This window comes from Sorghum bicolor, chromosome 6, assembly GCF_000003195.3.
Source record: "Sorghum bicolor cultivar BTx623 chromosome 6, Sorghum_bicolor_NCBIv3, whole genome shotgun sequence".
NCBI lineage: Eukaryota > Viridiplantae > Streptophyta > Magnoliopsida > Poales > Poaceae > Sorghum > Sorghum bicolor.
In genome coordinates, this window is record NC_012875.2 from 2,095,130 (window position 1) to 2,118,133 (window position 23,004).

Here is a 23,004-nt window from a genome sequence, read left to right on the forward strand (position 1 = left end):
TCTGCTTCGTGGGAGATCTCCACCGACCTAAAGGATGAATCTAAACCATACAATCTATGTCGGTTTGATCCAACGGCCCATATTCACTTGAAGAGACTATAAAACCAGACCCCCTGGCCCCTTGAGGAGAGAGCCTCTCAACCCTAATTCATTATTCTTCAAGGGAGAAGAAGCCCCTGATCAAGATTAGAGCCACCACATCAATTAGATATCTAGATTAGCATAGCTACATAGGATTAGAACTAGAAGGAGTCAATCTTCGATTGGTTTCCGGATCTGTCAAGAGGATTCTTGGTAATTCTCTAATTGTGCTTCTAATTGCTTTCTAATTATCTTTGTTCTTCAATATTATGAATATGACTTTGTTCTACTTCAATATATTGCTTATGACTTTGCTCTACTTGCTTATATTCAAGATTATATTGTTCTTAGTTTATCATAGTTATGTACTTGGCTTAGTTAGATTGGATCAATATACATGCTTAGGATCGTATAGCGTTTATCCATCGGATCCATAGGTAAATGATAGATATTGTGTAGGCGTGGTGCTTATACCGTATTTATCTGCGATTGTACCCAATATGCCAGATCGTGGGGTAGTTCGTGATAGTGACAGCTTCATTGATTCTTATATAGTCCCCCTCTCGTGTATTAGGCTGGCAGAGCAACATTATTACAGGGGAGTGATTGCTATGTTTCTCATTTACCTTGCTAATATCACTATGCATGGGCGTAGTCTTGTCTCGCAATGATTGCTAAGTATGCTTGCACTAATTATGATAATGCTAGACTATATAGTTGAGAATAACTTAGAGAATATTCTTGTAGTTCGTTCTAATACCATACTAATGACTTTCTAGAGTATCTAATTGAGGTGCTTATCATATTTATATGTGGCTGATCAGATTAATTATCTTTGTCACTATTCATTATTTCATATATCTTTTATGTGACACTTACCCCTGTATGAAAGAGTTAGATAAATGTTCTCAATTATACATGCAATGATAGATACTCAATCTTATATTCTATTCTGTAATCAATATTGATGATTGTTAGTCCCTTCCTAGTGGTAAAAATATAAATAACGATACCTGGAATACTTCCCGGTTAAAATGCTACATCGATATTAATCTGTGCGCTTGCAGATCCCATTCATTATTTATTTACAAGAGCAATTGCATATTTCAATACCGCGTCTCTCATGTCATGCTGGGGATGACAACTTGGCTTAAGTGGTATGAGGGATAGGTTTGGCATTTTTGGCATCGTTACTAGAATTAGGAATTGTCTACTTTTGGTAGTGATGTTAAGAATACCCAACAAGCATTTTTGGCGCCGTTGCCGGGGAAGGTTGATTACTAATCAGGAATGGAATAAAAGATTTTGAGTTATCATTCGCATCACTAATATGATTGAGCTTATCTATTCTCTCATACAGTTTTACCCTGATATGTAGGGGAATGTATGAATAGAAGACATCTTCCAGGAAATTTAGTTGACAATCCCGAAGCATTATTCAAGAATACGAGAGCCAAGCTCAAGAAGAGATCATCAACACTTCAGCAAGAAGCTTCATCCAATCTAGAAGATCACCGAAACTTGTCTTCAGAGTTCGAAGCCATGGCGAACAAATCAATCTGCGAGTTCTCAGCTCCCACTACGGACAACATCCGCACTGGACCTGCTGCAGAGATCGATGGCAACTTTGAGCTCAAGCCTAGACTTATCAACATGGTGCAATCCAACCAGTTCTGTGGGAAGGCACACGAAGATGCTAGTGCTCATCCACAACACTTTCTGGAAATATGCAACACATTTACCATATCAGGAGTTTCCAAAGATGTTATACTACTTCGCCTCTTCCCATTCTCACTGTTAGGAAGAGCGAAGCAGTGGTTCTACGCTACAAAGGAGAAGAATACTACGTGGGCACTCTGCTCAATGAACTTCCTGGCTAAGTTCTTTCCCATGGGCAAGACTAATGCTCTCCGTGGGAAGATTACAAGTTTTCAGCAACAAAATGATGAATCTGTTCTAGAAGCATGGGAGCGCTTTCAAGACTACATCCTAGAATGTCCCCATCATGGAATGGAGAGTTGGCTACTAATGCAGACGTTTTATCATGGGCTCGGCAATAGTGCCCGAGAAACCATGGATGCTGCAGTTGGAGGAGCATTCTTATCACTCACCATACCACAAGCCACAGCTCTTGTGGAGAAGATGGCGTCCAACCAAAGCTGGAATGAAGAGAGGACCCAGACACGCAAGAGAGATGGAGGTATGCATCAGCTGAAGGAGGTAGACATGTTGTCTGCAAAGCTAGACCTGCTCATGAAGAAGCTCGACGATAGAGATGGAGACAAGAAAGAAGTTATGCACATCTACGACTCTCACATGACTTGTGAGGAGTGTGGAGACACTGGACACTCAGGAAACCACTGCCCTGAGATGCTTGAGGATGTGAACTACATCAACAACAACAACAACTACTACTACTACAACCATCCTCAACAAAATCAAGGTTGGAATGAACAGAGGCCTAACTACTCAGGTAATTATCAAGGTAACAATTCTTACAACAATAATAATAATTTTCCACCTTTGAGAGAGTTAGTGTCTAATCAAGGAAAGCTAATGGATAACCTATCTAAGAAATTGGCATCAAATGATAAAATGCTAGAAAATATAAATAATAGAATGGATAATTTCTCTACTGCCATCAAGAATCAAATTAGCTTTAATAAAATGATTGAATCTCAGTTAAATCAAATAGCTGCTGCTGTTCCTACTACTAACCCCGGTATACCATCACAACCGGAAGGATTAGAATCTACAAATCTTGTAGACATGTTTGATGCAGGTAATTGGAGTAACTCCGTCACTGAATTTACCACTGACCTTCTACCGGTCAAGAGAGTTGATCCAGGACGCCCCGTCATCTCGATCTCCATCGGCATGGTGGACGTCCCAGAAGCACTCTGCGACTTTGGCTCCAGCGTCAACATTATACCCAGGGTACTCTATGAAAAATTGTTTACATATCCTTTATTAGAAACAACCATGTGTTTGCAGTTTGCAGATCAAGCATTAAGTTTTCCAAAGGGAATATTGAAGAACCTTTGTGTCCGAGTCGGTACCTTGTACGCCCCAGCAGACTTCGTAGTGGTAGAGACCGGAAATGATGAGAGGGCACCTATCATCTTAGGGAGGCCATTCTTGAACACCACGGGAGCTATCATCTATGCCAGTGCTGCCAAGATCAGTTTCTACATCAAAGGGAGGAAGGAGACATTTTTCTTCAAGAACAAGACTACACAAATCCCAGATCAATCCAGACGTGAATCAAGGAAGAGGACCAACAGGAGGAACAGGAACAAGCAAGTGTGGACCGAGTCAGCTAAGATGGTTACTGTAGTTCATGGAGGCCAAGATCATCAACTTAAGTCACCGTTTTTGACTAAGAAGGACGACCCAGGAATGCCAAACATCTATTGCTCTATAAATGGATACAACTTCTACAAGACGTTTTGCGACACTGGATCGGGCGTCAACATAATGGCCGCAGTCACCTATCGGCTCTTGTTCGGAACCATGCCCCTAAAACCCACATATATTCAGCTCCAGATGGCAGATCAGACATTTCGAGAAGTTAAAGGAACAGTAACTGATGTCCCTGTCAAAATAGACGATCATTTTGTCTACACAGACTTTCAGGTTATTGACATGGGAAAAGATGAATACGATCCACCCATCATCCTTGGAAGACCGTTCCTCAGCACCGTTAAAGCAATCATCTACATTGGAACCGGAGAAGTCCATATGCACTTCCCCTCAGAGAAGGTACGACGTTATTTTGCTGACCCTAACTATATCGTTGAAGAATCTAAGCAGGTAAGAAAACGAAGCAACCGCAACCAGAGGATGCAAATCATCAAGGACGGATGGGCAGACTACGAAGGAGAAGTTATAAGGTCAGAAGACGTAGAGTTTAAACAGAATTATCCAGAGGCGACCGTAGCACCGAGTCAGGTATGGAAAGAGAAGATAACTATACATGAAGAGGAGGCGCCGCCGGAAGTACCGACTACGCCACCCAACGAATCCCAGGACAATTAAGAAAACGGAGATTCCCGTTCGGAGGACTTAAAAACACCGAACGCCTTACCAAGAGGTAAACTTGGTAGTTATCCTTTTCCTTTCAATTATTTTAAACAGTTTGCTTAGTTAATCATGTTCATACTATCCTAAAAAGAAAGTAAAAATGTGAAAAACAGTAAGCCTCATGTGAGTATACGAGTGACATAAAACCCATAAGTACATTCACTATGGTGGCATAAAATTAAAATAAATATTTTTCTGCTTTATAAAATAAAAATATAAAAACAGGGAGTAATAATTATTAAGGAGTCTCAACATGATAAAGGCTAGATATTTATGCTAACACTTAATTAGTTCCACAAGCTTTGTTGTCTATTTGAGCTCCACAGAATTTAAGAATCAAGAAGACTAGCAGACGGAGGACATTCTAATCGCTGTCAGAATGCTGCTGACTTTCAAATACACCTCTGTCACCTGCTAGCTACATCAAGAGAAATTACCTCAAAATTCAGCTTGGGGGAGAGCACCCCCATTCATCCCGATAAGTATTTCTATCTTTCTATCTATATTTATACTTATACTATATTAAAATATAACTATGAAAAATCAAATAAAGATTTTATGCTTATATATATATATCTTTTGTTTAGTGTGTTTAATAAATAAATAAAGTGGCTATGCTAATCTGTATCTAAATAAAACTCAAGCATGGATATGATGAATAGTTGCTCTGCCTAATTTGCATATTTTAAGTTCTCTCTCAAATTTAGACATAACTGTTATAATTTAAAGCTTGCTCTAGACCTAAACTTGTGGGATGAAAACTTGATCTCAAGTCTAAGTTGTTAACGGATACGATATATAAAGTGGCTATGCTAATCTGTATCTAAATAAAACTCAAGCATGGATATGATGAATAGTTGCTCTGCCTAATTTGCACATTTTAAGTTCTCTCTCAAATTTAGACATAACTGTTATAATTTAAAGCTTGCTCTAGACCTAAACTTGTGGGATGAAAACTTGATCTGAAGTCTAAGTTGTTAACGGATACAATATGGGAAGGTTGAGCTGCTGTTTATCTGTTCCTAGAGATGCTAGAATTCTGGAGAATTTTATCTTTGAAAATCTTTAAAATATTGCATGATGAGTTTCTGTATGATGAGAGTTTAAATTCCTACCACAACCATATATACATGCTTGCTAGACTTTGAGCCACACATTTACTACTTACTGCTTATGAACATTGAGTGTGGTCAAACTGTGTAGACCCTTAGGAGCTTGTCATGTGGTTAAATCAAGATTTCACTTGTATGTTCACTCATACATGCTACTTCTACTCCGGAAGTACCATCCACATATATTCACCCATTCTCATCTCCAGAACCACCTAAAAATATTCTACTCCTAATCCGGGAGAGAATAATCAAAAATATTTCTATTTTCCCCTGTGAAATAAATGCTCAAGTTATCTTGTTACTACCACTTGCTATATTATCTCAAGAGATGAGTGCTCTAAAAAAAGAAGAAAAAAAAGAGATACGAGGAAATAAAAAGGAGCAAGTGCTCGGAACCTCGAAAGAAAAGAAAAAGTGAGACGAGAGGTAAAAATGGACAAGTGTCCGACAGTAGAATTAGGGGTACAAGATACCCACCTGAGAGGAAAGAAAATGAAGAGCATCTCATTCTCCTCACAAAGTTTCAAAAAGCAAGAAAGGTATGTATCCCCTAAAAGAGCAAAGTAGAATTAGACTTTCACCACTGTTACCACCATCATCACCATACACCATTCATTCGCCACACATGCACATCTTGATTAAACTTATTGACTTGTTACTTTGGATCCATGGTTTGACTATGCAATAAATGTCTTGTAAGTATGTATACTTTATCTCCCACCTATGAGCTCCAGATATTAAAGCCTTATTAGAGTAGGGTGAGAGAGAAGGCAATATCACTATGCTTTATACCACAAATACCACATATCTTGAGAGAAGGCATATACCATCACTGCCTTGGTAAGGATCCAGAAATACCACAAAAGAGATATTTTAGAGAGTCATACAAGGAATCTCTGAGTTTTATTTGAAAATCTGCAAAAACTCCAGAGCTATAGCTGATCAAGAATAAGAGATATGACACTTGACTAGACTGTTCTATCTTTTAACTACTCAAGACAGAAGTGACGGTTACAAGTCCCATGGTAGAAGGTAAAGTAAGTAAGTTTTAAGTCTTCATAGTTTACTCTAACTCAGAGATGAGATCTTATGCCAGATCGTGGGGTAGTTCGTGATAGTGACAGCTTCATTGATTCTTATATAGTCCCCCTCTCGTGTGTTGGGCTGGCAGAGCAACATTATTACAGGGGAGTGATTGCTATGTTTCTCATTTACCTTGCTAATATCACTATGCATGGGCGTAGTCTTGTCTCGCAATGATTGCTAAGTATGCTTGAACTAATTATGATAATGCTAGACTATATAGTTGAGAATAACTTAGAGAATATTCTTGTAGTTCGTTCTAATACCATACTAATGACTTTCTAGAGTATCTAATTGAGGTGCTTATCATATTTATATGTGGCTGATCAGATTAATTATCTTTGTCACTATTCATTATTTCATATATCTTTTATGTGACACTTACCCCTGTATGAAAGAGTTAGATAAATGTTCTCAATTATACATGCAATGATAGATACTCAATCTTATATTCTATTCTGTAATCAATATTGATGATTGTTAGTCCCTTCCCAGTGGTAAAAATATAAATAACGATACCTGGAATACTTCCCGGTTAAAATACTACATCGGTATTAATCTGTGCGCTTGCAGATCCCATTCATTATTTATTTACAAGAGCAATTGCATATTTCAATACCGCGTCTCTCATGTCATGCTGGGGATGACAACTTGGCTTAAGTGGTATGAGGGATAGGTTTGGCATTTTTGGCATCGTTACTAGAATTAGGAATTGTCTACTTTTGGTAGTGATGTTAAGAATACCCAACACCTTCCTTGCTTCCCTCAGCGACCTCGACAACGACTCCGGCGATGACCGCTCCTCTTCTCCCTCGAGTGACGATGAGTCCGAGAGGAAGATGGAGGAGAAGCTGACTGGTCTTTGCTTCGTCGCCAACTCCACTCACGGAGGCTTCTGCACCATGGCGATTGATGAAGAGGTGAAGGCCAGCAAGGATGAGGTCTCCTTCGACGACGACACCTCTGAGGTACCTCCTTCTGTCGATGACCTTGTCGCTGAGCTTGATAGCATGAATATCACCTTGATTAGTCAAGATAAATTGCTTAAGCGTGCTGCCCGTGAGAGGAAAGAGTTTAAGAACAAGCTAGAGTTGGCGCTTAAGGAGCTTGAGGTTGCTAAGGAGTGTAATGTGGTTGTGTCAGATGAAGTAGAGTGCGATGAGTGTGCTGTTCATATGTCTAACTTCTCTGAATTGCAATCTAAGTATGCTACTTTGCTTGATGAGTATGGTGAGCTGAAGGCTAGGCCTGTCTTGTTGGGTGCGTGCAAGTCCTGCTCGGGCTTGCAATCTGAGCTGGCAGAGAAGAATGCCAAGATCTCTATTCTTGAGAAGGCCAGTTCAGATAGCACTATTGCTAAGTGTGCACGTTGTGAGAGTTTGGTGCTAGAGCTTGAGTCTTGCAGGCACGATAAGATGAGATCCGAGGAAGACAACACATACCTTCGGTCCATCTTGAGCTGGGTGTCTAGCAGTGAGCCACAGTTGGGCATGATGATGAGCCAGTTCAGGCGGGGAACTTGCACATCGGGTGTAGGCTTTGCTATAGGTGGGAAGGGTGAAAATCTTTATGGCAAGGTTGGTGAGTTTAGTGGGTTGAGCCCAAGTGAGAAACTATCCACTACTCCCAAGTTGATCAAATTCACTCCACCTGAGCCTTCCAAACCCACTGTCAAAGATGGAGTGTTTGAAGAACCTCCAAAATCCCCACCTCAGAAACGAGTGTGGATTCCAAAACCTAACCATCTCAGGAACCCACTTGACACTCTACCAAACATCTCTGAGGATCCCCTTCCTAAAGCCAAAAAGCCACCAAGAGTGAACCATACCCACAAGAGAGTGAACCAATAACCACCCAAGAGAGAGGTAAGGTATCACTGTGAGTATTGCCATAGGGATGGTCACCTTGTTGAGTTTTGCTTTAGGAGGAAGAGAGATGAGCGGCGAGAGTACAAGTTGAACAACCGAAACATGTACCGCCCACCCCATGGCGTACATGTGCCGCCTATTCAGAGGCGCAGTGCTAGGCCTAGAGGTGCAATGCCTCAAGGTGCTAGGCCTCAGCTTGCGAGACCACGTGGTGGTCGTGCCCGACGTGGTTCAGGTCATGATCAATATGACTTTGAACCTCGTGGCGGTGGCTTTGCTTCTCAGTCCCACAGCTCTAGTGGACCACGTTTTCCCTTTCGTGGTGATCGCTTTCCTCCAATGGGACATGACATGTTTGGTGTTTTTCCTAACACTTTCCCAGGGCAAATGACCCAACACTGGTATCCTTCACAGTTTACTAACCCCAGTGTTGCGCCATTTGTTCACCCCATGTCTTTCTATTGATGCAGATCGGAGGCCTGGAGAACACGTGGCTTATTGATTCCGGTTGTTCGCGCCACATGACCGGAAGTTCAAAATGGTTCTCCAGCCTCGACCCCGTGCAATGTAAGGAGTACATCACATTCGGGGACAATAGCAAAGGTAAGGTGCTTTCTCGTGGGACCATTCGGGTCAATGAAAGTTTTGTCTTGAAGGATGTTGCTTTGGTTTCAAATTTGCATTTCAATTTGCTTTCGGTTTCGCAACTCCTTCAGGATGGTTTTGAGGTGCACTTTAAGACAAGCTTGTCTCGAGTTCTTGATTCTCAGGGAAATCTTGTTTGCTAGATTGTCCCTTTTGGTCGTGTCTTTCGAGCTGATTTTTCTCTCTTTTGGCTCTTCTCGTTGTCTTGTGGCTGGATCCTCTTCTGATCTTTGGAAGTGGCATAGGAGACTTGGTCATTTGAGCTTTGACTTACTAGCTAGGTTGAGCTCACTTGACTTAATCCGAGGATTGCCCAAATTGAAATTTGAGAAGGATTTGGTTTGTCACCCTTGTCGTCATGGGAAGATGGTTGCTGCTTCTCATCCTCCTGTGACTCAGGTCATGACCAAGGGACCCGGTGAGCTACTTCATATGGACACAGTTGGTCCGGCTCGGGTTCGGTCAGAGGGAGGAAAGTGGTATGTTCTAGTGATTGTGGATGACTTTTATCGCTACTCTTGGGTGGTTTTCATGGAGGGTAAGGATGAGGCTTTTTCTCATGTTCGAGATTTGATTCTTCGGTTATAGACTGAGTTGCCTAAGAATGCCATGAGAGCTATGCGCAGTGACAATGGCACAGAATTCAAAAACACTCAGTTTGATACCTTCTGTGCTTCTTTGGGTCTCGAGCACCAGTTTTCCTCTCCTTATGTCCCCCAGCAAAATGGTGTTGTTGAGCGCAAAAATCGGACCCTTGTTGAGATGGCCAGGACGATGCTCGATGAGCATAGGACTCCTAGGAGATATTGGGCCGAGGCGATCAACACCGCTTGTCATGTCTCCAATCGCATTTTTCTTCGAGCCTTCTTGAAAAAGACTTCTTATGAGTTGCGATTTGGTAGACTACCCAAGGTAAGTCACTTCAGGGTGTTTGGTTGCATGTGTTTCATCCTGAAGCAAGGTAATTTGGACAAATTTGAGTCTAGGTCCTCCGACGGTATTTTTCTTGGTTATGCTTCTCATTCTCATGCATATCGTGTACTTAACCTTGAAACTAACCGAGTCGTGGAGACCTGTGAGGTCACATTCGATGAGACTATGCCTTGTTCTTCTCCTGTCTTTGAATGTGCAGGTGATCAGGAGATTGGTGAGAGCATCTTTGTTGAGGATGATGCAGAAGATGTTGATTGGGGTGATCCCGAGCCGACACCACTGGCTGCCCCTCTCGCGTCTTCGACGACTACTTCGGCTGACGGCCCCGATCCTTCTTCTTCCACTACTTGGGGTCCGATCGAGCAGCCTCCTCAGTCTTCACCGGCTGTCCCTGAGGACGCCCCAGCTACAGTTGAGGGGGAGGCGACTTCTTCAAGGGAAGCACCTCGACACATTCAGCGTCGCCATCCACCTCAGACCATGATTGGTGAAATTGATCAGCGAGTCATGTGGTCCAGGTCATATCACATCTCACACTTCGCTCATTCTGCTTTTGTTGCTTCTTTTGAGCCTCGAGATGTTGGACACGCACTATCTAATCCTGATTGGGTTAATTCTATGTATGAGGAGCTAGAAAATTTTGAGAGAAATAAGGTTTGGGTTTTAGTACCACTTCCACCAGATTGCCATCCCATAGGTACCAAGTGGGTTTTCAAAAACAAACAGAGTGAAGATGGGGTGGTAGCGAGGAACAAGGCTAGGTTGGTAGCTCAGGGTTTTTGTCAGAAAGAGGGGATAGACTATGAGGAAACCTTTGCTCCTGTTGCCCGTCTAGAAGCCATTAGGATCCTTTTAGCCTTTGCAGCTTCGAAAGGGTTCAAGCTGTATCAAATGGATGTGAAGAGTGCTTTCTTCAATGGGTATATAGAGGAAGAGGTCTATGTGAGACAACCCCCTAGCTTTGAAAATCCTAAGTTTCCTAACCATGTTTTTAAACTCCACAAAGCCTTGTATGGTCTAAAACAAGTCCCGAGAGCCTGGTATGAGCGTTTGAAAGCCTTCTTGCTTGCAAAGGGTTTTAAAATGGGTTCTGTTGATAAAACTTTATTTCTCCTCAAGCAAGGCACTGACACTCTTTTGGTTCAGATATACATGGATGATACCATTTTCGGTGGCTCTTCTCATGCACTTGTTGGCAAGTTTGCAGAAACTATGAGCAGGGAATTTGAGATGAGCATGATGGGCGAGTTGACGTTCTTTCTTGGTTTGCAAATCAAGCAAACTAGAGAAGGGACGTTTGTGCACCAAGGCAAGTACACCAAGGACATACTCAAGAAATTCGATATGGGCGAGGCCAAGCCTCTCTCGATGCCCATGTCGACCACGACGGCCCTAGATGCAGATGAAGAAGGAGAAGCTGTGGACCAGAAGGAGTACCGTAGCATGATCGGGTCACTGCTGTACCTGACAGCGACAAGACCGGACATCCAGTTCACGGTCTACTTGTGTGCGCGCTTTCAGTCTTCGCCGCGCACATCTCATCGTCAAGCCGTCAAGCGGATCTTGAGGTACCTTCGTTTCACACCTGAGTTTGGTCTTTGGTTTTCAGCTTCCTCCTCTCTTTCTCTTTGCGGCTATTCTGATGCAGATTATGCCGGCTGCCGTGTTGAGCGCAAGTCCACGTCGGGGACTTGCCAGTTTCTTGGGACTTCTCTTGTGTCTTGGTCCTCTCGCAAGCAATCCTCTATTGCTCAATCCACCACAGAAGCCGAGTATGTTGCTGTTGCTGCTTGCTGCTCCCAGTTGCTTTGGATGATAGCCACTCTGAGAGACTTTGGGTTAGAGTTTAGGCGAGTGCCTTTGCTTTGTGATAGCACCAGTGCCATAAGCATTGCTAAAAACCCAGTCCTCCACTCAAAAACCAAGCATATAGATGTCCGCTTTCACTTCCTGCGTGACCACTATGAGAAAGGAGATATTGACCTACACCATATTGATACCCAAAATCAGCTTGCAGACATCATTACCAAACCCCTTGACCAAGCCCAGTTTGCTCGCTTGCGAGGGGAGCTTGGAGTTTGTTCCCTTTTTAGTTGAGGGGAACTTTGGCTTTTGTATTCTAGTTTCTTTTTCTTTTAATTTAGCTTTTATTTTATCTTTGTATCATATTGCATTGCATTTCATCTCATCATGCATATTAGAACATTTTGAGCTTCATGATTATAGTTGTTAGATTGAGATTATGCTCTTTGTGATATGTCTTGTATGTACATATGGTGCTTGTCGCTTAGGCTCCTTTTGATCACTTGATGCATGTTATGATCTAAGCATGTTTTATAACTTGTGAACTTAACATAAACTTGTTGAAACCTAAAAATTGTTCACCATTGTGATTCGCAACTAGCATGTGTAGGATGTGTTGAGATCACTTGAGCTATCATTTATATGCTAGGTTGCTATGTCTCATGCTTTGAGTTATACACTTGCTTGGACAACTTGTAAATACTTGTGCTAAAAATTGAAAATCAAGCTAAGTAAAAAGAAAAGATCAAGATGGGTCTGTGCTGTCCTACGTCAAGGTATCGAGACTGCTTCCAATTGCACTTATGGATGAACTTGAGCCTTGTAGTGGATGCCGAGATCATTGTCTTAAGCTTGCGATTGTCTCTGACATAGGCTTGGCATGGTCGATAAGTTGGTTTGATGGTACAGATAACCTCTCTCACTCACACATGTTTTTGACTAAACCTTGTGATATGCTGCAAACTCCAATAAAATGAAAATTTGATGAAACACAAGTCTAAAGTTAGTCTTTGACATGATGTATGAATGCTGCTTGGGGTAGTTCACCTTGTATACACTTGTTAGCACTAGGTTGATTTCCTGCTTATAGCTGCTATGTGCTACTTTCAATGGTGAACTCCTTATAATTGCTTAAAATTGATAAAAAAAATGCTTAAATGCCATATTTCGTTTCACTTGATCAGTTTGAGCATTTGCTAGCACTTGTACTTATTGCTATACACACATGACAACACCACCTAGAGCATCTTTTCAATATGATTGCTATACTCCTGAAGCTTCTGCATTTGTGCATTCCTTGCATTCATAGCATGATTTGAGGGGGAGTTGCACTCCTTTGGGCAAATCTTGATAAGTGCATGTGTCAACAAGGGGGAGAAAGTTACACACAAAAAGAGAGACATGCATTTATTTGAGAGAGATTGCATTTGCTCAGGGGGAGTTGCCTTTAAGTTGCTTTTGCTAGATGTGTTGAGCCTTTGCCTCTTCTGGAGGGTCTAGTTGTTTTCAGGCCTTTCGAGCTTTGCTAGCGGTGTTGAGCCCGTTTGCCTCTTCTTGAGGGCTAGCTATGTTTTACTTGGTTGTGTCGAGCCTTTGCCCATGTCTTTGGGGACCAAGTTTTTGCCAAGCGTTGCTCACTTCAAATGATCCTGTTTTGGCTTTCTCTGGCTTTTGGTCATTTGGGTGAGTTCTTCCTTCCTCTTTCTCTATTTCTTCTTTTGCTCAAGCTGTTCGTGTGAGGATGTTGACAATGCACTCATCAAGGGGGAGATTGCGAACACAAGGTCGAGAAGTACCCTTGTGGTACGTTTTGTGATGAGTGATTGTCAACGTGATCCACGAATAGGTTGAGTTGGTGACTAACATTACCATGGCGAAAGCTATGTGTGCGACATGTCTCTTGGCTTGTGGTGTTCAGCTATGGAGCTCGGAGGCGGTGGTCAACGGCGAGGTGAAGGTCAAGTAGAGACGTGCCGTGCTGATGGACCTAGAGCGGTGAAGGACGGACGTGAGGCTTGGACTGATGGACCAGGAGGCCGGGTGACCAGCTGTAGTGGCTGACATCTGGGACATCGACAAGTGCAAGTGTACATGGGAGTGACCGTGTTGACCAAGTCAAGATGGCGGACGCGAGTCGAGCGAGGCTCAGAAGGACTTGGCGGGCCGGCTGGTCGAGGACGACGGTGACACGTGTCGAGTGGCGCAGAAGCGTATGGAGTACGCTACTTGCGGCAGGTTTCGCGGGTTTGGGCCTCAAAACCCGGGCGGAGGTCCCGATGCGGACGGACGACACGTGGCGGCATCGGTGAGATCGCTTCGGAGCGAGGCTACCGGTGAGAAGGCGCGGTGGCCGTCGGATTTAGGTCATGTCGAGTTGGACTAGAATGCCCCTGGGGCTAGCTAGTTTGCTCAAAAATATCTAGGGGCATCTGGGGAATATGTAATATGCCTGATAAATAAGCTGGGAGAGTCCCCAACTCTCTCCACCCTTCTCCACCTATCTCTCACGCCACCTCTCTGCCAACAGGCAGTTTTCCTTTCTCTAGGTTTAGCTCTTTTTCCCAAGTTCTAGAGATTCATGAACTGAGAAAAATTTGTAGCATTTTTTGTGATTTGGTGTGGGAATGGAGGCCCAAATCCTCCAGTTGTCCTCCGGGATTCATCACTTTTACTTGTGATTTTCGTTTCTGTTGCACTGACTGTGTTCTTCTTTTTCTCCCCATTTTTCGTGTCTAGCTGTGATCTATGTTTCCCAGAGTTTGAGTCAATCTCAAGCAATGATTTTTGGGAAATAGTTTCGTTGCTAGTTGAATTCCATCTGGCCAAAGTTTGAGAATGTTTCGTGTGTTTTTGAATCGGTTTTGACCGATTTTGTGGTTGCTTTCTTCTCTGCTCGGTGTCCTATCCGTTCGTTTGTTGCAGGTGAGGCCAAGTAGTTGCACTACCAGCACCGTGTGCTTTGCGCTGTGCGCGCTCATCTGAGCGGTGCTCGCTCTCAGTCCTGGTACTCGAACAACAGTTCATCGGTCTTGGCTCCAGAGGCAGAGCAATCAGTACTGGTTGCTCAGTCGTTGTGCGTAGCTTCCAGAGTGCTTGTTCCAGTTCCCGTAAAGATCTAGTTGTTTTCGCATCTGGCGAGCTGCTGTTCGTGGCACCTAGTTCTTCTGATTTCAGTTTGGATTTTTGCGTGTCTCCTGTGATTTTCAGAATCACCGGTGGTGCATGTTAAACAGCGTGTACATCTTGTATGATAGAGTTGTTGAGATATCTTGTGATAGGGGTTAGGAATCCTAGATTGTAGGACAAGTTGATTAGTTTGTTTCCTAGTTGTTTCTCAATCTGTTGTAACCGATTGCATCTGTAAGCGCCACAATGGGGGCTGTTCCCATCTTATTTAACACGTACTCGAGGACCCTGGATGGGTAACCTCGTTCACCCAATTTGACATGGTATTCAGAGCCATTCAACTCCACATGGAGAAAAACATCCATGGCATTTCATCTCGCCTCGTCTTCCGCATTGTCTGCTGCTCCGTCCTACAGCTTCTCCGTGACCGAGAAGCTCGAGAGGAACAACTACAGGATCTGGAGACTTCAAGTCACGTCTACGCTGAAGGGAGCTCAGATGATGTCCTTCCTCGACTCCACCAACAAACCACCGGCGCCACTTCTGCCCAAGAAGAATAAAGACGACGAAGATGAAGAGCAGAAGCCCAATCCTGACTACGAGTCATGGGTTGCCAAGGACCAGATGGTTCTCAGTTTCATCCTGACCTCTCTGGGCAAGGAGATCAGTGGGCAAATGCCCATTACAGTGGTCACGGCCGCCGAGGCTTGGGAAGTCATCAAGGGGATGTTTGCATCCCAGTCTCGTGCTCGCGTCATGAGCACAAGGATGGCCCTGTCAACTGCAACTAAGGGTGCATCCACCATAAGTGAGTATTTTGTTAAAATGAAAAGGTTAGCCGATGAGATGGCTGCTGCAGGTCGGAAGTTGGAGGATGAGGAATTGGTCTCCTATATCCTCACCGGCCTTGATCAAGACTACGACTCAGTGGTGCCCGCGGTGGCGGCACATGTCGAACCGATCTCAGTTGGGGAACTGTTTGCCCAATTGACATTGTTCGAGTCCAGAATGGAGATGAAGAATGGCGGGCGGTACCAGTCGTCTGCCAATCTTGCAGCAAAGGGTGGCCGCTACAACAACAACAACACCGGACTTCGTGGCGGAGGCCGTGGCAACGGCCCAACATGTCCGGGCGTGGCAGAGGAGGTCGCAATGGTGGTCGTCGTGGTGGTGGCTTCCAGGCTGGCGTGTTCTGCCAGCTTTGCGGCAAGGAAGGCCACACCATCATCAAGTGCTTCAAGCGCTTCGACACCTCCTTCAGCGGACCACCACACAAATCGGCGTCGTCTGCCATCACCTCATATGGAGTCGACTCCAACTGGTACCTGGACTCAGGTGCTACCGACCACATCACATCAGAACTTGAGAAGCTGACGACTAGGGAAAGGTACAACGGTGGCGATCAGGTGCACGCCGCAAATGGGAATGGTATGAACATTACTCACATTGGCCATACTACTCTACGTACCCCATCTAGTCAAGTCCACCTCAAAAATATTCTTTGTGTACCTACTGCTCATAAAAGTTTAGCTTCTGTCCACCAGCTCACTCGTGATAACAATGATTATATTGAATTTTATCCCACTCATTTTTCCCTCAAGGAACAGTCGACGAAGAAAATTCTTCTTCAAGGCAAATGTGAAGAAGGCTTATATCCCTTGCTGTCATCATCTAGATCGTCATCAAATAAAGAAGCAAACGGCGCTGTCAAGTCATCAGAGTCCTTGTGGCATCATAGACTAGGACATGCCTCGTCGCCATAGTTAGGCAGGTGCTTAGTCGCAACAATATTTCCTTTGTCAAAGAGTCCAATAATCATGTGTGTAATGCCTGTTAGCAAGGCAAGTGTCATCAATTACCATATCCCAGATCAACTAGTGTGTCTGCTAGTCCGCTTGATCTCATTTTTTCTGATGTTTGGGGTCCAGCACCAACTTCGGTTGGTCGCAATCAATATTATGTAAGTTTTATAGATGATCACAGCAAATTTGTGTGGGTTTATCTCCTGCGTCATAAGTCACAAGTCTTTCAATGTTTTCAAGATTTCCAGCAGCTAGTTGAAAGGAAATTTGATCGGAAAATCAAGGCCATACAAACCGATTGGGGCGGGGAGTATCGGGCCTTGAGTCCATTCTTTAAGCGGGTTGGCATAACCCACTTGGTGTCCTGCCCACACGCCCACCAGCAAAATGGCTCCGCTGAACGCAAACACCGACACATAGTAGAAATCGGCCTATCTCTGCTAGCTCACTCCTCCATGCCCTTAAAATTCTGGGATGAGGCCTTTCTTACAGCAGTTTTTCTAATCAATAGATTACCCTCAAAGGTCATAGATAATGATACGCCCTATTTCCGCCTCCTTGGTCAGCAACCAGACTAGTGCCCTTCGGTCTTTTGGTTGTGCGTGTTGGCCGAATCTGCGGCCCTTTAATGCACGAAAACTTGAGTACCGATCCAAGCAATGCGTTTTCCTTGGCTACAGCACTCAACACAAAGGGTACAAATGTCTAGATCCATCTCAAGGTCGTGTCTATGTGTCAAGAGATGTTGTGTTTGATGAAAAAGTGTTTCCATTTGCCCTCATGCATCCTAATGCTGGTGCGCAACTTAGAGCTGAACTCAGTCTCCTACCTGATATTCTCCTAAATCCATCTAATGACTTTGGGGACGCAAGAGATAATGGTTCGATGTTGAGTTCTGTTTTAGCTAACTCATCTAGCGGTGCAGGAAGTGCATCCCTACCAGCAGGCTCAATTCCTACTCAAGATCAGGGAGCAACTCACTCATATGACGCACAAGACAGGGGGTATTTCATGTGCTCCCCCACCGGAAGCAACACCCGAATCGAAGCCGATTGCCCTGCAACTGCAGGCGTATCTGTCGGCGAAGCGGCTTCGGGATCGGCGTCAGGGCAGCAGCAATCGTCGTCTGCGCAGGGGCCGACGTCGCCATCACTCAGGGTAGGGTCTCCTTCGGGATCCCCTGCGGACGAAAACCTTGCGCTCTAGTCTGGTGAAACCTGTGTGGCCGCACAGACTGATCCTGTGGCGCCGTCCGACGCACATCATCAGGTGGAGCTGCCGACTGGATCTTCTGCGGCTCCAGGTGGATCCGCTACGGCGTCGACAACAGGAGCTACTCTTGTGGCCTCTCCACCTCCACCTCGCCATCAACACGGCACATGGCTACATAGTGGCATCGTCAAGCCCAAGGTGCGCACAGACGGCACGGTGCGTTGGGGCATGGTGTCCCAATTGGCGTCAGAAGAACCTGCTACCGTCCGTGAAGCTCTGCACGACAAAAACTGGGCGTCGGCGATGCAAGCTGAGTATGATGCTTTGCAACGCAACCACACCTGGCGCCTGGTGCCTCGACCACAAGGTAAAAACATTATAGATTGCAAGTGGATTTACAAGGTTAAACGCAGAGCGGATGGAACCATTGATCGTCATAAAGCACGGCTTGTGGCGAAGGGGTTTAAACAGAAATATGGTGTGGACTATGAGGATACGTTCAGTCCTGTGGTCAAGGCCGCAACCATTCGTTTGGTCTTGTCTATTGCTGTGTCAAGGAGCTGGTCACTTTGTCAGCTGGATGTCCAGAATGCGTTCTTGCATGGTTTACTGGAGGAGGAAGTCTACATGAAACAACCTCTAGGGTATGTCAATCCACAGTATCCTGATTATGTTTGCAGATTAGATAAAGCTCTCTATGGCTTGAAGCAAGCCCCCAGAGCCTGGCATGCGCGTCTGTCTGGCAAGTTACAGTCTCTCGGATTTGCTCCTTCTAAGGCTGACACCTCCCTTTTCTACTATAATAAAAAAGGTCATAGTTTATTTGTCTTGGTTTATGTTGATGACATAATTGTGGCTAGCTCCTCACCGCAGGCTACTAGTGCTTTGTTGAAAGACCTGCAGACAGATTTTGCACTAAAGGATCTGGGAGATCTACACTATTTTCTTGGCATTGAGGTAAAGAGGAAAGATGGATCCCTGCTGTTGTCTCAATCAAGGTATGCATCAGATATATTGAGTCGGTCAGGCATGAGTGCTTGTAAACCGGTTGACACACCCTTGCCCAGTTCCGAGAAGTTGAGTTTAGCAGATGGAAGTAAACTCAGTACTGATGACTCCACGAGGTATAGAAGTTTGGTTGGGGCCTTGCAATATCTTACCTTAACAAGACCTGACATTAGCTTTGCTGTCAACAAAGTATGTCAGTTCTTACATGCACCCACCTCGGTTCATTGGAGTGCAGCTAAGAGAATACTTCGGTATGTTAAGGGCACGCTTGATCTTGGGTTAAGGATTTGTCCATCTAAGTCCATACTGGTCAGTGCTTTCTGTGATGCCGATTGGGCAGGGAATGTCGATGATAGGAGATCAACAGGGGGGTTTTGCAGTGTTCCTGGGAAGTAATTTGATCTCCTGGACTGCTAGAAAACAGCCTACTGTCTCTAGATCCAGTACGGAGGCTGAATACAAATCCCTGGCAAATGCTACGGCTGAAATGATGTGGGTTCAAAAATTGCTACAGGAGCTTGGCGTTCAACATCCTTCTGCGGCTTTGTTATGGTGTGATAACTTAGGTGCTAAATATCTCTCTGAAAATCCAATATTTCATGCTCGAACCAAACACATAGAAATTGATTTCCACTTTGTTTGAGAGAGGGTAGCGCAAAAATTGCTGGACATCAGATTCATTAATTCTGGAGATCAGGTGGCGGATGGATTTACCAAAGCCTTGCCAGTCTTCAAGCTTCGGAAATTTAGAGACAATCTCAACCTTGTTAACACTAGTGGCTGAGATTGAGGGGGTATGTTAAACAGCGTGTACATCTTGTATGATAGAGTTGTTGAGATATCTTGTGATAGGGGTTAGGAGTCCTAGATTGTAGGACAAGTTGATTAGTTTGTTTCCTAGTTGTTTCTCAATCTGTTGTAACCGATTGCATCTGTAAGCGCCACGATAGGGGCTGTTCCCATCTTATTTAACACGTACCCGAGGACCCTGGATGGGTAACCTCGTTCACCCAATTTGACAGTGCAGACCCTGACGGAGCTCCTGCTTGCTTTGTTGATCGAGAGCACCCTCGTCTGCCATCTGCTTCTTGTTCTGCAGTCTGGACCGGCTCGAGTTTCACACTCTCTGTTAATTCTTGATTCGTTTGCAGCACAGGGACACTCCATCGTTGTGCACTCTCAGCATCAGGTGTTTAGGACCGGCCTCTCCAAGTACTAATCAGTGCTTTCCATTTGTTTGTGTTCGCACAACTTCAAGAGGTGGAGGAGCAGACCACATGAATTTTATTTCTTGTGTATTTTCTTGTGTGTGATTTGAGCAGAGGCAACTTCTTTTTCGTGGGCACCTAGCTGTGCAGAGCTGAGAGCTCCAGGTTAATGTTCTATTTTTTTTGTGATGGTCAATTTTCTAGGAGATTTTCAGGTTATTTTCTCCTAGCTCTGATTTTCTGTTTTATGTGTAGTTTAGTCGTTTGGGCTCTGATTTAAGTTCCGTTTGTTGCGTTAGTTTTCTCTTGCTGCAAGAAATTTATCTAAGTGCACTTGTCACCGATTGGCTTGAGCAAATTGGTTTTGGAACGTGTTTGGGCTTGGCGGTGAGTTTGGGACAGCGGCCAAAAATATTTTCAAAGAAAATTTAAGGCTCTCATTCACCCCCCTCTGGTCGCCGTTTTCGGTCCGTCAAAGTCCCTCGTGTTCTCTACAAAAATAGTGTCAGGCGAACAAATCAAACATGCCCTAAGTTCAAGAAAGATAGGCTGGTGCTTCATTGGTCAAGCGCTGACATATGCATGGAGGTGAGGATAAATTATCAATATTAATGAGGATTAATAGCTGGTCCTATGGTCTGTCTGTTTCAGCAAAAACCACTAGTCAGATGTCATAAGCTAATCCAACTGTTGAGCTGGTTTTTGAAAAGCTAAAAACCAAGCTTTTTTAAACACTTTTGGTGTGTTGAGAAGTTAAAAATTTATTACAAAAGTTTATGTCAAAAGGCCAACGGCTTAATCCAGTGGTTGAGCTGGCTTTTTGGAAAGCTAAAAAACTGAGTTTTTTTATACTTTTGGTGTGTTGAAAAGTTAAAAGTTTATTACAAAGTCTATATCAAAAGGCCAACGTGCATTTCCACTAGTTGCCATAAATATATAGCGTTTCAACGTGTATAGAAATATTCTTGATGCAAAAACAAGGTCTTTGATGGCACGACAACGCATGTAAACTCAATTCAACCTGCATCACAATTTCTGTACATTCATTGTATATCAGTAATTGTTTAGGGAGGATATACTACAGTGCTGCACAATAATTATTTAGCGATTCCTTAGATTTGTATTCAATCATTCTATATCAATAATTATTTAGTGATTCCTATCTGCTGTTGAGGCGCTTAAAATGTCATCGGCAAGCAGGTATGATTTGACTTTAATTTGCTTTTTTCTTTTCCATTTTGCTGGCAGGGTATTGTGCAACAAACTGCCATGCACTCTTGACAAGTGCCATCAGTTGTGTGTCTCGCTGCTGGGGCACCTCAATGCTACAGAAGATTGCGTCAGCATTCCTGATTTAGTAACGTGTTGTTGCTCGTATCATAAGCCGTTTGTGGAACCACTGAAATGAGAACAATATTGTTAAACGATACATTTGTACCGCCGGATCCATTTCTATGTATCTAAATTCTAAACTAGCACTAATTCGAAAGGCAAATTTAAATGCAAAATCATAGTGGACAGTTTAGACACAAATTTAGAGATTGTTTTGAATTATCTGTCATAATATGCAAAGGTGAATAGTCGTTTAGACAGAAAATTAGGGGTTGTCTTAATTATCTTTCATAGTGGAAGAGGTGGGCAATTTAATTAAATGCAAAATCATGGGTTACTTGATGTATTTGGCATAATGCCAAAGGCTGGTAATTTTCTAATAAAACATAATAGATCCAGTGGCTCTTATTGCCTATGACGATTGGTCTACCTAATTAAAGCAAGATGTTTTTGATTAATGAGAAATTATAAGATTTATCTTTTTTTTTCTAATATGTCCAATGATTATTAACTTGGAGGCTCCGTTAGAGCCTCTAATTAATAATAAGATAAGGTCATAATGTTTTTCTTTTCATATTAAAGAAGCCATGTGACTACACTGATAAAGGGTGGAGTGCTTCAGAATGTGTATGAATGACAAATATTGTTATAGAAAAATTTGAATGCTACAATGGTAAGTAATATGAAATGGAGATAATATTAATAGTCGGCTTAATACATACACATATCACACATAGTTAATTAGTTGCCAATACATAAAGTAGTGTTGTAAGGCATCAAATTAATAGCGGCCAATAAAATATATTTACTGAACAGAGAGAGAAGCATGGTATTACCACTAATTCTTGATCACATTTGCTTCATCCATGTACCTCTACATATTAAGCTTTGGACAAGGAAGCATCACATCCAAACTAAGCCATAAGATAAAAGAAATCGTACCGTTAGATTTAGAAGGTCTCTCATCTGATGGCTCTTCTCAAAACCAATGATTCAGTAACGCCTCTCTTTGTAGTGCTCACTACGATTATAGCATTGGTCCTGTCGCTCTACTTCGTTAAAGGACACAGATAACCAATTACAAGTACTTTAACTAGTACTTTGCTCTTGTCATTTTACATGGCATTGACATGAGTTGACTTTGATCATTGCTTTTCACAAGTTACAGCGGATTGCAATAAGCTGGAAGGATGCACCCTTGACAAGCAATGACGGAACCAGTAATCTTGATTAAGAGAGGCCGAACAAATATAATCGTATTTTTTAATGTGATAAAATATACATAATTATATATTTGAAGAACTTTTCAAAAAAGTTACACTATTTCTTACCAAATCATCATATTTTTTAAAATTAGGTGAAATTGATACTTTTTGCTATAAATATAAATATTTATGTATGTATTTAAATAAATATACTGTGCTGGGGGGGGGGGGGGCCATGGCCCTTGCTAGGCCCCCTTGGTTCCGCCAGTGTTGACAAGTGCCATCAGGTATGTGTTTCGCTGGGACACACCAATTTTATAGTGGATTGCTTCACCTTGCTCGGCCTCCCAAAATGCTGCTGTGAGTACACATTGTTCTGACCATTAGGAATGACGACACCTAAGCTTAAACTACATGTGTGTAAATCAAATTGAAATAATATAAAAAATAAATTTATTATATCTATATCTCGTCTTTTCTATCTAAACTATAAAGTATTAATT